The sequence below is a fragment of the Corvus kubaryi genome, unplaced genomic scaffold, assembly GCF_017639235.1.
Source record: "Corvus kubaryi isolate FWS band 111438036 unplaced genomic scaffold, C.kubaryi_AGA036_p1.0 61731, whole genome shotgun sequence".
Classification (NCBI taxonomy): domain Eukaryota; kingdom Metazoa; phylum Chordata; class Aves; order Passeriformes; family Corvidae; genus Corvus; species Corvus kubaryi.
The window spans coordinates 1-10,458 of record NW_024581417.1 but is presented as its reverse complement, the minus strand read 5'-3'; positions in this window follow the sequence as shown (position 1 = coordinate 10,458).

The window sequence follows — 10,458 nt, the reverse complement described above, 5'->3', positions numbered from 1 at the left end:
GCTCTGGCAGCCTCGGGGCCGTGCCCATTCCCTGGGGAGCCTGGGCAGTGCCCAGCACCCTCTGGGGAAGAGCCTTTCCCTGATCTCCAACCTGACCCTGCCCTGACACAGCTCCAGTCATTCTCTGTGTCCTGCGGTGTTTATCCAGCTGGGCTGGGCACTTTGTCCTGAAAGATCTGGGGAGAGACAGAGCTGAAATGTCTCAAACTTCAAGAAAGATATTAAGGGTCTGGAGCCCCAGGAGCGGCTGAGGGAGCTGGAAAGAGGCTCAGGCTGGAGCAAAGGAGGCTCAGGGGGGACCTTGTGGCTCTGCACAAGTCCCTGACAGGAGGGGGCAGCCGGGGGGGTCGGGCTCTGCTGGCAGGGAACAGGGACAGGAGAGAGGGAACGGCCTCAGGCTGGGCCAGGGGAGGGGCAGGGTGGGCATCAGCAGGAATTTCCCCATGGAAAGGGTGCTCAGGCCTTGGCAGGGGCTGCCCAGGGAGCTTTGGAGTGCCCATGCCTGGAGGTTTCCAAGGAAGGGCTGGACATGGCACTGAGGGCTCTGGGCTGGGGCCAAGGTGGGGATGGGGCAGAGCTTGGACTCGATGGTCTTGGGGTCTTTTCCAAGCTCAGTGATTCTGGGATTCTGGGAAAACTTTACTGAGATCCAAAGTGATTTTTTCTGGCTTCCCTGGATCAGCTCAGGGGTACCTTGTGGTACAAGGTAAAGAGGTTTGGCAATCAGGATGTTCTCTGGTGATCCCATGGCTGCAGCCTTCTCAATAACTCCCAGAGGAATCTATTCCAAGATTGTGCAGGGCACCAAAGGGATACCAACAGGCCTGGAGCTTGCAGGTTGTGCTTTTGGCCCGTCTTGAAAACTGGGACAACTTTTGCCTGCTGCCAACTGATTTTGGTTGGAAAATCCTCCGTGACCATTGAGTTTCCCCAGCGCTGCCAAGGCCACCACTGCCCATGTCCCCAAGTGCCACATCCACACAGCTTTGAAATCCCTCCAGGGATGGGGACTCCACCCTGCCCTGGGCAGCTGTGCCAGTGCTTTCCAGGAGGAATTTCCCCAATATCCAACCCGAGCCGTTCCCTCTCGTCCTGTCCCTGTTCCCTGGCAGCAGAGCCCGCCCCCCCCCCGGCTGCCCCCTCCTGTCAGGGACTTGTGCAGAGCCACAAGGTCCCCCCTGAGCCTCCTTTGCTCCAGCCTCAGCCCCTTTCCAGCTCCCTCAGCTGCTCCTGGGGCTCCAGCCCCTTCCCAGCTCCGTTCCCTGCCCTGGACACGCCCCAGCCCCTCTCTCTCCATGCAGGTCCCAGCCACACTCCAGACGTGCCCCAAGCCATGACCACATCGATCCCAAAATAGTTCCAGGGCTCCTCGTCCGAAGTGACGGCCTGGCTATAAATACACCTCGCTCTGGTGTGTGAGGCCATGCTGCTTTAGCGGCTCCCTTGGACAAGGTGTGATCCCATCGGCAGGGAATGTCTCCCAGGACCCAAATCCCGGTTTACGGGCTCCCAGCAGCGTCAGGCTCTATTTAACCCGCGCTGCCTCCGCACCGTGACACATCAGCCAACGCCACGGGCTGAGGTCAGCGCCGATCCCGCTGGATGATCCCTGCAGAGACGCGCGGCCACGTCTGCCCAACTCCCCGCAGAGTCACTGAGGAGAAACCGGCGCTTCCAGGGCCGTGATTCATCCCATCCTGCAGAAATGCCTAAATTAGGGCAGCAGGAGCATCCTGGTGCTGCAGCTCTCCCACTCCAAGGGAGCTGTGCCGGGGCAGAGGCTCACAGCAGATATTTACAGTCAATGAGATAATTCCCACCCTCGGCCTCGCTGGGAGCCGTGCCAGAACTGACACTCGGACACGGCCCCACAGTGAAGTCACGGGCTGAAAAAGCTCAGCCCAGAATTCCTTGGAAAACCTCCCACTGCGTTTTTCCCCTCGTTAATCTCCCTTGGTGCTGGAATTGTATGGTTTTGAGAGAAAAATGACCCCAGATATGGGGAACAGGCACTGAAAGCATGATGTTTTTATCTTATTAATAAAATGAGTCTCAGCAGGGTTGAGATGGTTTTTTGAACAAAAGGTGGCTCAGGAAGGTTGAAATGTTTCACTTTTTATTAAAATGTGAGTTAAGAGGGTTTAGATGGGTTTTTAAAATAAAAAAATGGTTTGAGGGTCATTGAGTTTTGGGGTTTTTTTAAATAAAAATGCTTGGGAGGTTGAAATGTGAGGGGTCTTTTTGAATAAAAGATGGTTTGGAGTTGGGCTTCTTTGTGGTTTTTAGATTTTAATGTTTGTGGTTGTGAGCTTATCTTTACATCGGTGGAGTAAAAGTCTGGATGACTCCAGACTTCTTCCTTTCTAAGGAATCCCAGAGAATCCTCAGCTGGAAGGGCCCCTGAGGCTCATCTCATGTGAAACAGGAAATAAGAGCTCCAAGGAAAACCAGGAGCAGCCTGGCTTGCCCCAGGTCCTGCCCATGCCAGCGGTTCCAGCCTGGGACCTGCTCCCCTTCCCAGGAGGCTGGGAATCCTCCCGGGCACAGGGGGATCTGGACCTGAAGGGATCCCGTGCGTGGATCTACAGGACACGGAGCGATCCCAGCAGAGGCCTCGGAGGGTAATGGAGCAAAGGCTGGATCCTGGGAGCAGGCCCTGCTCCCCCTCTGCAGGGGTGGGAACTCATCCCAGGCACGGAGGGACCCGGACACAGAGGAATCCCACATCGGCAGGACACGGAGGGCTCGGGGAGCAACAGGCTTGGGACGCTCCGGGGTGGACACTCGTGCTCAATCCCAGGGACATGAAGCAGCTCCCGGCCTGGAGTCCTGGGCATGGTCCAACAATGCCGACCAAAACCTGGAGGGGTTTTTCCTGAGGGGAATTTGAGGCTCTTTCTGTGTTATTCCCCTTTTGGAGGAGCTGAAGGACCTCCGAACTCCAAGTCCCTCATGAACCCCCTTTTCTGCACGTCTCAGACCATTCCCATTGTTTCTTTTTTCAGTTCTCGCAGTTTCTCAGTCTTTCGAAGCCATTGACACGTTGCAGCTGGATCCTCTTCTCTCCCAGTACTTCGCATAAGGCAAAACCCACTCCCAATCCCCGTTTTCTTCCTCACCTCCTCAGTCCCACTGGTTTTGCCCAAACTGTGAACATTTAGGGGTTTCTCTGCTCAGACAGCACTGACAGACAACATTTCCCTTCCCCAATGGTCTTGTCCCACTCCCAACTGTCGGTGAGACCAGCTACCAAACTGGGTAAAAATTCTGATTTTCACACACTTCCCAGCTGGATATTTATTAATGGGACCTTCAGACACTTCCAAGTCCCAGAATTTAGGAAAGCATGTTATTTATTAACCAGCTTTTTGGCTGCAGCCGTGTTTGCCTCATTGTCACACACCCTGGCCAGCAAAGCTCCAGGGAGGATGGCCTCGGGATTTGGGCAAAAGAGAGGGAATTTTATTGGTCTGTGGGTGTTATTGATCCCCTCCCGCCCACTGCAGGGCCCCAGACACAGATTCCACGCTGGCTTTGCCTCTGTGAATTCCCAGAGAAACTCCTGGAGGAAGATCTGGGGTGGTCTGGGAAGAGACAAAACCCAAGGGATATGAGAACAGCCCCTGGAGGTCCCAGACCATCCTCTGTGAGGAGAGGACGGAAAACCTGTGCTTGAAATGTGGGAAAAAGAGGCTATATGGAAATGTTTTAGAAATCCAGGAGCAGGGCAGAGCCATCCGGGCACGTCTGGGTGGAGGATGAGGGTGTGGATAGTCTGAGTCCAGCACGTGGACCTGCAGTGGGGGAATTTGGGTGGGAAGGATGGAGAACCAGGGACGAAGAACCTGGGATGCAGAACCTCCATCAGGAGGCCGCTTGGGAGGTGCCTCCCAATGGGAAAGGCTGACTCATGCTCTGCTTCGGTTTACCTCAGCCCATGGGAAGGAAGATAGTGTCAAGAAACCAGACCATGAGCCTTTCCTGGCTTCTTCCAATGGCTCATTCCCAGTCCATCCCAATGCTCTTGTGCCTTGCGACCCTCTGTGGGACCCGCTGGGGGCACAGGCAGGGCATTCCCTCACAGCCCCAGTCCCACAGCCGCACCCCAGAGCGGAGCCCCGCGGCAGGGCTGGGCCCAATCCCATAAAACCCGGAGCCAGGCCCTGGACCCCGCCTGGTGCTGCCTGTGCACTGGTCCCTGGGCTGGCACCGCCGTGGCCCTTCGGGGACGGGCAGCGCCTCTGAACGGCCTCACGCTCCACCAGCGGGGCCGCGCCGTCACCGGGAAAAGCCCAAACGCCGCTGCCAAATCCAAGCGGAACAAACCCGGCCGGGCTCGGGTGGCTGTGGATGCCCCCGCGCTGGTTTGGAGGGGTGGCGTGAGGGAGGAGGAGAATCCCAAGGCCAGGGGAGTTCAGGAGCAAGGCGGCTGTGGGAGGATGGATGAGCCGAGGAATGCCCCGGCTAATCCTGCTGCCCGCCGCCGGCTATTTAGGGAAGAACCAAGGAGACCGCGCTCAGCTCCTGGCTCCCCTCCCGGTCCAGCTGGCTGAATCCCGCCCCGACACCCCCTCCTCCCTCTGCTCCGGGCCAGCCCTCGGCTCCGCTCCCCCGGAGCGGGCTGGGGACCACGGTGGACCCGTCCCGCGGGCACAGCGCCCTCGGCACGGCTGGAACGGCCCTCGAGGGCCCGGAGAGGCGAATCGCCGCTCCTCGGGCCGCCCTGCGTGTGCCGGGGCCGCGGGAGCCGGGGATGAGCCCTGCGAGCCGTGATCTCAGGGAGCAGCAATGCGAGGGCGCTGCCAGCCCGGCTGCCGGCAGCGCCAGCCCAGAAATGTCCTTGTCCCAGCACGGCGCTGTCCCCGGCGCTGCCAGCGCACGGGTCACCCACCATTGTCCTGCCAGCCCCGGGACACCGCCACCGGCCCCGGCCCCCATCAGCCCCGGGCGCGGGGGTACCCGAGCGGCGGCCGCGGCAGGAGAGGCTCCGGTCACGCTCGGGTGAATTTTGAGGAAGAAAAGAGGTTTTTGCACCTGCTGAGTTGGCGGCCCAGACCTCCCGCTCCCCCCTTTGCACCCCAAAATCCCGTGGGTTTCTGCACCTCCGAGCCCTCACTGCCAGGACACACTCGCGTTGGAGCTACAACACGAATTCCAAGCGGCTGTCCCGCCGCGGTTTGGAACTGCCGGGATCCCGCGGCGGGATGGGGCTGTGGGGGAGGCGGCAGCTCCCAGCTCCGGGATGCCGCCAGAGAGGGCTCCGGGGGTTTCCTCCGCCCTCCTCTCCCGCTGCAGGATGACGGATGGAGGTCAAAGATGACGCCATCAGCCTCTCCTCATCCTGGGCGTTGAATTTTCCCAGCTCTCTCCATCTGCCGGACCTTTGATTGGGAGAGCTTCAGCCAAAAAGGAGAAACTGAACCATGGAATTCCTGGTTCCGGAGCAGCAGAATTTAATTAAAACCACTTAAATCATTAAAGTGATTTGCCAACTAAATCAACACAATGAGAAACCTCCCATCAATTCTGCCCCTCCCTCGGGTTTGTTTCCTCAGGAAAAGGTCATGGGAGCAGTGGCTGGGCCGGGCCTGCACCCCAGCAAGGGTGGAAGTATCCAGGGACAACCGTGTGTCCCCAGTGTCCTGTGGTGCTCCAGGACCCTGCGTGTGGCTGTCCTGGCACAGTGCCTTTGCTGCAGGATGTCCTGGATTCGATCCCTGTGACCGGGTCCTGTTTGTGTCCATGTGCGGCCCTGCCTGTCCCAGAGCACCAGGCTGCTTCCTGCTGCCTGGCAGGTTTCAAAGCTCATCCTGCGCTGCCCTTGGTCACCCGACCCCAGAGAACTCCTCTTTGCTGGCTCCCAGCTCCCTGCCCCTCAGCGCCCAAGGGAACATCCCGTCACGGCTCCATGAACTCAGCACCCCCCAAATAGCCCGGCGAGCCTGGCCCGCAGCAGGAGAGCTCCGGCCCCGGCTCTGGCCAGCGGATGATCTTACAGCCTGGGAAGCTCCAAACATGCTGCTCCTGCCCATAAAAAGCAAAGGGCTTTGGGCATGGAATCATCGGGAACACAGGGATTGCGCCAGCCAGGGGAAGTGTTCCCGGGAGGCAGCGCTGTTGGAGAGGCAAAAGGGCAAAGGGAGCTGGGGCTAGGGGTGGGGGGAGCCCCAAAACATGGCTCAGTCCTGGTCCTGACCCCTCCAAGGGTTTGTAAAACACACCCAGAGCTTTGCTGCCGCCATTCGGCTCCTTGGCCACCTCATCCTGATGGGAATATGTGACCCAAGTTATGACAGCTGGTGGGTGGTCAGTAGCTCTGACTGAGGAAGCTGTGACCAGTCTGAAGAGATGGTCCCAAAAGGAATCGCCTTCCCGAGGCCTGGTGTCTGCCCTCAGCTGCTGGCAGGAGGGCCTGTGCAGAGACTGTCAGCTCTTTAGTGATATCAGCTCGTGATTCCAGCTCAGCTCTGCAGGGCAGCCTCCAGGCCAGACCAGGGAGAGACGAGAGGCTCGTGTAGCTGTTCCGCACGAGGCAGCTTTATTGGTCTGGCGAAGGGGAGCCAGGGACAGGCTTCTCTCTGCCCTCGCAGGGGCAGAGGGCTGGCTTTATAGGGATACAGGGGGTGGGTGTCAGAGGATAAAGGCCAATGGGTTACAAAGGATCTGCATGGGGTCTCCCAGAGGATCCTGGGTCTGTCTTCTTCTCACCGTAAATGAAAGTGGCTCCCTTTCCAGGGAGTCTTGCTGGGAGATTGAGCACTCTCCTTATCTCAGCAGATGTCCCGCCAGGGCAGGGTGGGCATACCCCACACCAAATCATGCACCAGAAGCAGTTGTTAGGAACACAGAAGTGGTTATTCTGTTGTATTGTAATCCCTATTTTTCGATTGCCCCCAAATCCCAGTCTATCCCATACCACCAGCTATGGAGACCATTCCAGAGTGCTGGGGAGCCGGCAGAAGCCGTCCCCTCCCGGCAGTGCTTGAGGCTCTGGGCACCTCAGCAGTGGAGCCCGCCTGGCTGCAAGAGACTGCACAGGGAAGTCCTCTCAGTGAGAAGCCAAGTTTTCCAGGCAGGAAGAGGAAAAACACCCCACTGGAGCAATGGTCCAATGGATAAAACTGGAATTTAATTAAGTTAAGGAGATGTTTGCAAAACTAGAAGATCCAAACCCCCCTCCCAGCAACACCATGTGCTGCCCCCTGCCTGGACACGTGTGGAGACAACGGTCCCTCCGGAGCCCCCTGGACCCCTTCTGCAGCTCCCAGGAATTCATCTTCCTGATCTTCTTTGGCCACCCACAGCCTGTCCTCATCCACCGCCGTCCCCAGGGCCAGCCCGCAGGTCTGGGCGCAGGCGGATTTCCACCAGCCGGACAGCGCGGAGCAGCACGGCCAGCTGGGAGCACACCCGGGCCACCACGTCCAGGACAGGATCCGTCAGGTCCCGGATGCCACCCAGCACCTTCAGCAGGAAGAGCAGGAGTGGCTGCAGGAGGCTGTGAAATGCCGCCGCCAGCAAGGGCTTCAGGACATGGTCGCCAATGGCTGTCAGGACACCGACCACCAGCGCCTGGATTTGGGATGAAATCCTGAGTTTGAGGGATATTTGCCAGGAGTCACCAAAAATGGGCTGAGGCACAAAAATTCCACTAGGGGAGGGGAAATGTGCGACAGTGGGAAATGGAAGTTCCTTCTCCCAGTACTGAAGGACTTTGACATCCTCAGCAGCTGCTCCGGCCGTGGCTCTGCAGGAACAGGGCGGCTCACCTGGACCACGGCCTCGCCAAGGAAGCGGATCAGCTCCACGAGGAAGAGGCTGAACACGCTGACCAGGCACCGCGGGATGGCAAAGAATTCTCGCAGCTTCCGCTGAATCGTCCACTCGGAGCTGCCGTGGAGTAAAAGGAATGTCAGACCAGAGAGCTGACCCGCTGAGGGGATGGATCTCCATCCCAGAGCGGAGCCGGCACCCCAGGCAGTTCCTTGGCAGCACATCCCAGCTCTACAGCCACCAAATTAGGGATGAGAAAGCGCTGGAGGCGTGTTTCCACATGCTCTCCCTGTACGGCCCAAACCCGCCTGAAGTAGCCCCAAAACCCAGTCCATCGGGATGGGACCCAGAGCAGCGGCTGGCCGGGAGCCCGGGAAGCAACAGCCCAGTTCCAGGGAATCCCGTCCAACACCAGCCGGGAGCAGCTCCGGTGTGGGCAGTGCTGAGGCTCCCTCTCATGGCCACCACCACGAGGTGATCCGGGAGATCTACTCCGGTTTCTCTTTCCAGAAAAATACCAAGGGAAGAGGGGGAATTGTGCCCGGCTGGGAGGAAACTCCAGCCCACCGGAGCACCAGCGTGCCCGGGAATGCGACAGCAGCAGTGCCGGTTTGGGGGAGAAGGAGCGACCGCAGGATAATCCAAACCCTGAGGTTTTCCCCCATTTTGTCCGCATGACCAAACTTCCCATTTCCCAGAACCCCAGCCGAGATGCTCGATGCTGGCGCTCTCCCACCCAGGATCCCACTCTGGAGAAACCCCCAGTGAGGCCTGAGCAGATACCAGGGTGGGATCCCTGGGGAAATATCCCTTCAGCATCCCATAACTGGTGGTTTTGGTGCCGTTTCCCATCTGGGATCAGGCCCTGGCCTGCAGCCAGACTTCACACAGGCTGCAGCTGTCCCTTGGGATCAACTGGGATCCTGGGAACAGGATGGACAGGCAAGTGCAGGCAAAGTGGTGGGATAAGCTGCAGAGAAGTGATCCAGCTGGGAATCCACCGGGACCTGCTCCTCTCCGCCGGGGATCCACTGGGCTCTGCTCCTACCCCCCCATTCACAGGGATCTGAGTCTCTTTCCCTGGGAATCCACCGGGATCTGATCTTCTCTTCTCCCAGGAATCCACTGGGATCTGCTCCCCACCACCACCCTGAATACAGTGGGATCTGCTGCTCTCTCCTAATAATCCCCCTGGCACCTGCGCTCCTGCGAGAAAGCCCCGATCCCGTTCCCAGCGGTAGCACCGGGATCGGGGCAAAAAATAACATTAAAACCCTGAAATCCGCAAGTTAAATGAGGCGAGACTGCCCCAAACCCGTCGGGACTCCCGAGTCCCCTCCGTCCCCCCGGGGACAAACCCGCACCCCCGGCCCCCGCGCGGCAGCAGTTACGGGTCCCCTTCCCCGGCGGGCCCCAGGGCAGGGAGGGGTCCCGATACCTCCTTCGGTTCTTCCTCCCGGGGCGGGGCGGGGGCACCGGGGGGGGCGCGGGGGGCACCGGGGGGTCCCGGCGTGCGGCGGGGGGCGCCCGGCGCCATGGAGCAGGCCCCGCCCACCGAACAGGCCCCGCCCACCGGTACAGACCCCGCCCACCGGGACAGACCCCGCCCACCGGGACAGGCCCCGCCCCTATCCTCAAGCTCCGCCCCGCCCCCTCCAGTTGCTGCCTTGGTCACGCCCACCACAGGCCACGCCCCTTCGTTGACGGACAGCGGCCCCAGGGATAAATGACAGCGAGCGCGACCAATCAAAGCTCGCAGAGGGACTCCGCGGTTCCCGCCCACCGCGGAGATCCCCGCGCGTCACGTGGAGAGCGAGATGGGCACCGAGTATGCAAATATATGCAAAGTGTATGTTAATGAAGGGTCTGCCAGCAGTGCGGGACGACAGCCGGGGAGATGGGGCGGGATCCGGGAGGGCGACACGAGGGTGGGGACACGGGGAGGACACAGGGGAACAAGGGTGGGGGGGCGTGGGGGGGAACACGTGGGGGCCGCGGGGGGAGGGGGACACGGAAGGGCACGAGAGGGGTGGCACGAGGTGGGGGGATCCTGTGGGGACACGGGGGGGCCCCGGTCCACGCCCCAGGCGCGGCGGTCCCGGGGCGGTCCCGGCCGGTCTCGCCCCACGCCCACGCCCGGCCCCGAGTGCGGAAGCTCCGGGCGGCGGCCCCGGGACCGGCCCCGAGCGCAGGTGGGACCCGGGGCGCGGAGGAGTTCGCGGGTGGGTCCCCGTGGGAATGGGGGCCCGTGGGGTGTGTGCCCACGGGGAGGGGGCCGTGGGAGCGGGCGCCGTGGCGGAGCGATGCTGAGGTGGCCGGGAAGAGCCTTGGGGACACGCGGGGACAGTGCCCCGTCCGTGAGTGGGGGCAGGGTGGCCGCGGCCGAGGACGTGCCCGTCCGTGCGACACGCGTGGGCGCTGCCCGGTGATGGGGGGACACGCGGGGACACGCGGCTAGAGGGGACCGGGGGTGGTCTCCCCTCACGCGGCTTCTGTGACCCCGCATCCCTCGCGTGTCACCCCGTGTTCTGCTCTGTCTCTGTGTCTCCCGTCCCCCCTCACCCTGTGACCGTGTCCTCCCCATCCCGTGTCCCCTGTCTCCTCACGCCACCCCTCTGTCCCCCTTCCCTTCTCCGTGTCCCCTGTCTCTCCGTGTCCCCTGTCTCCCGTATGCTTCCCGTGTCC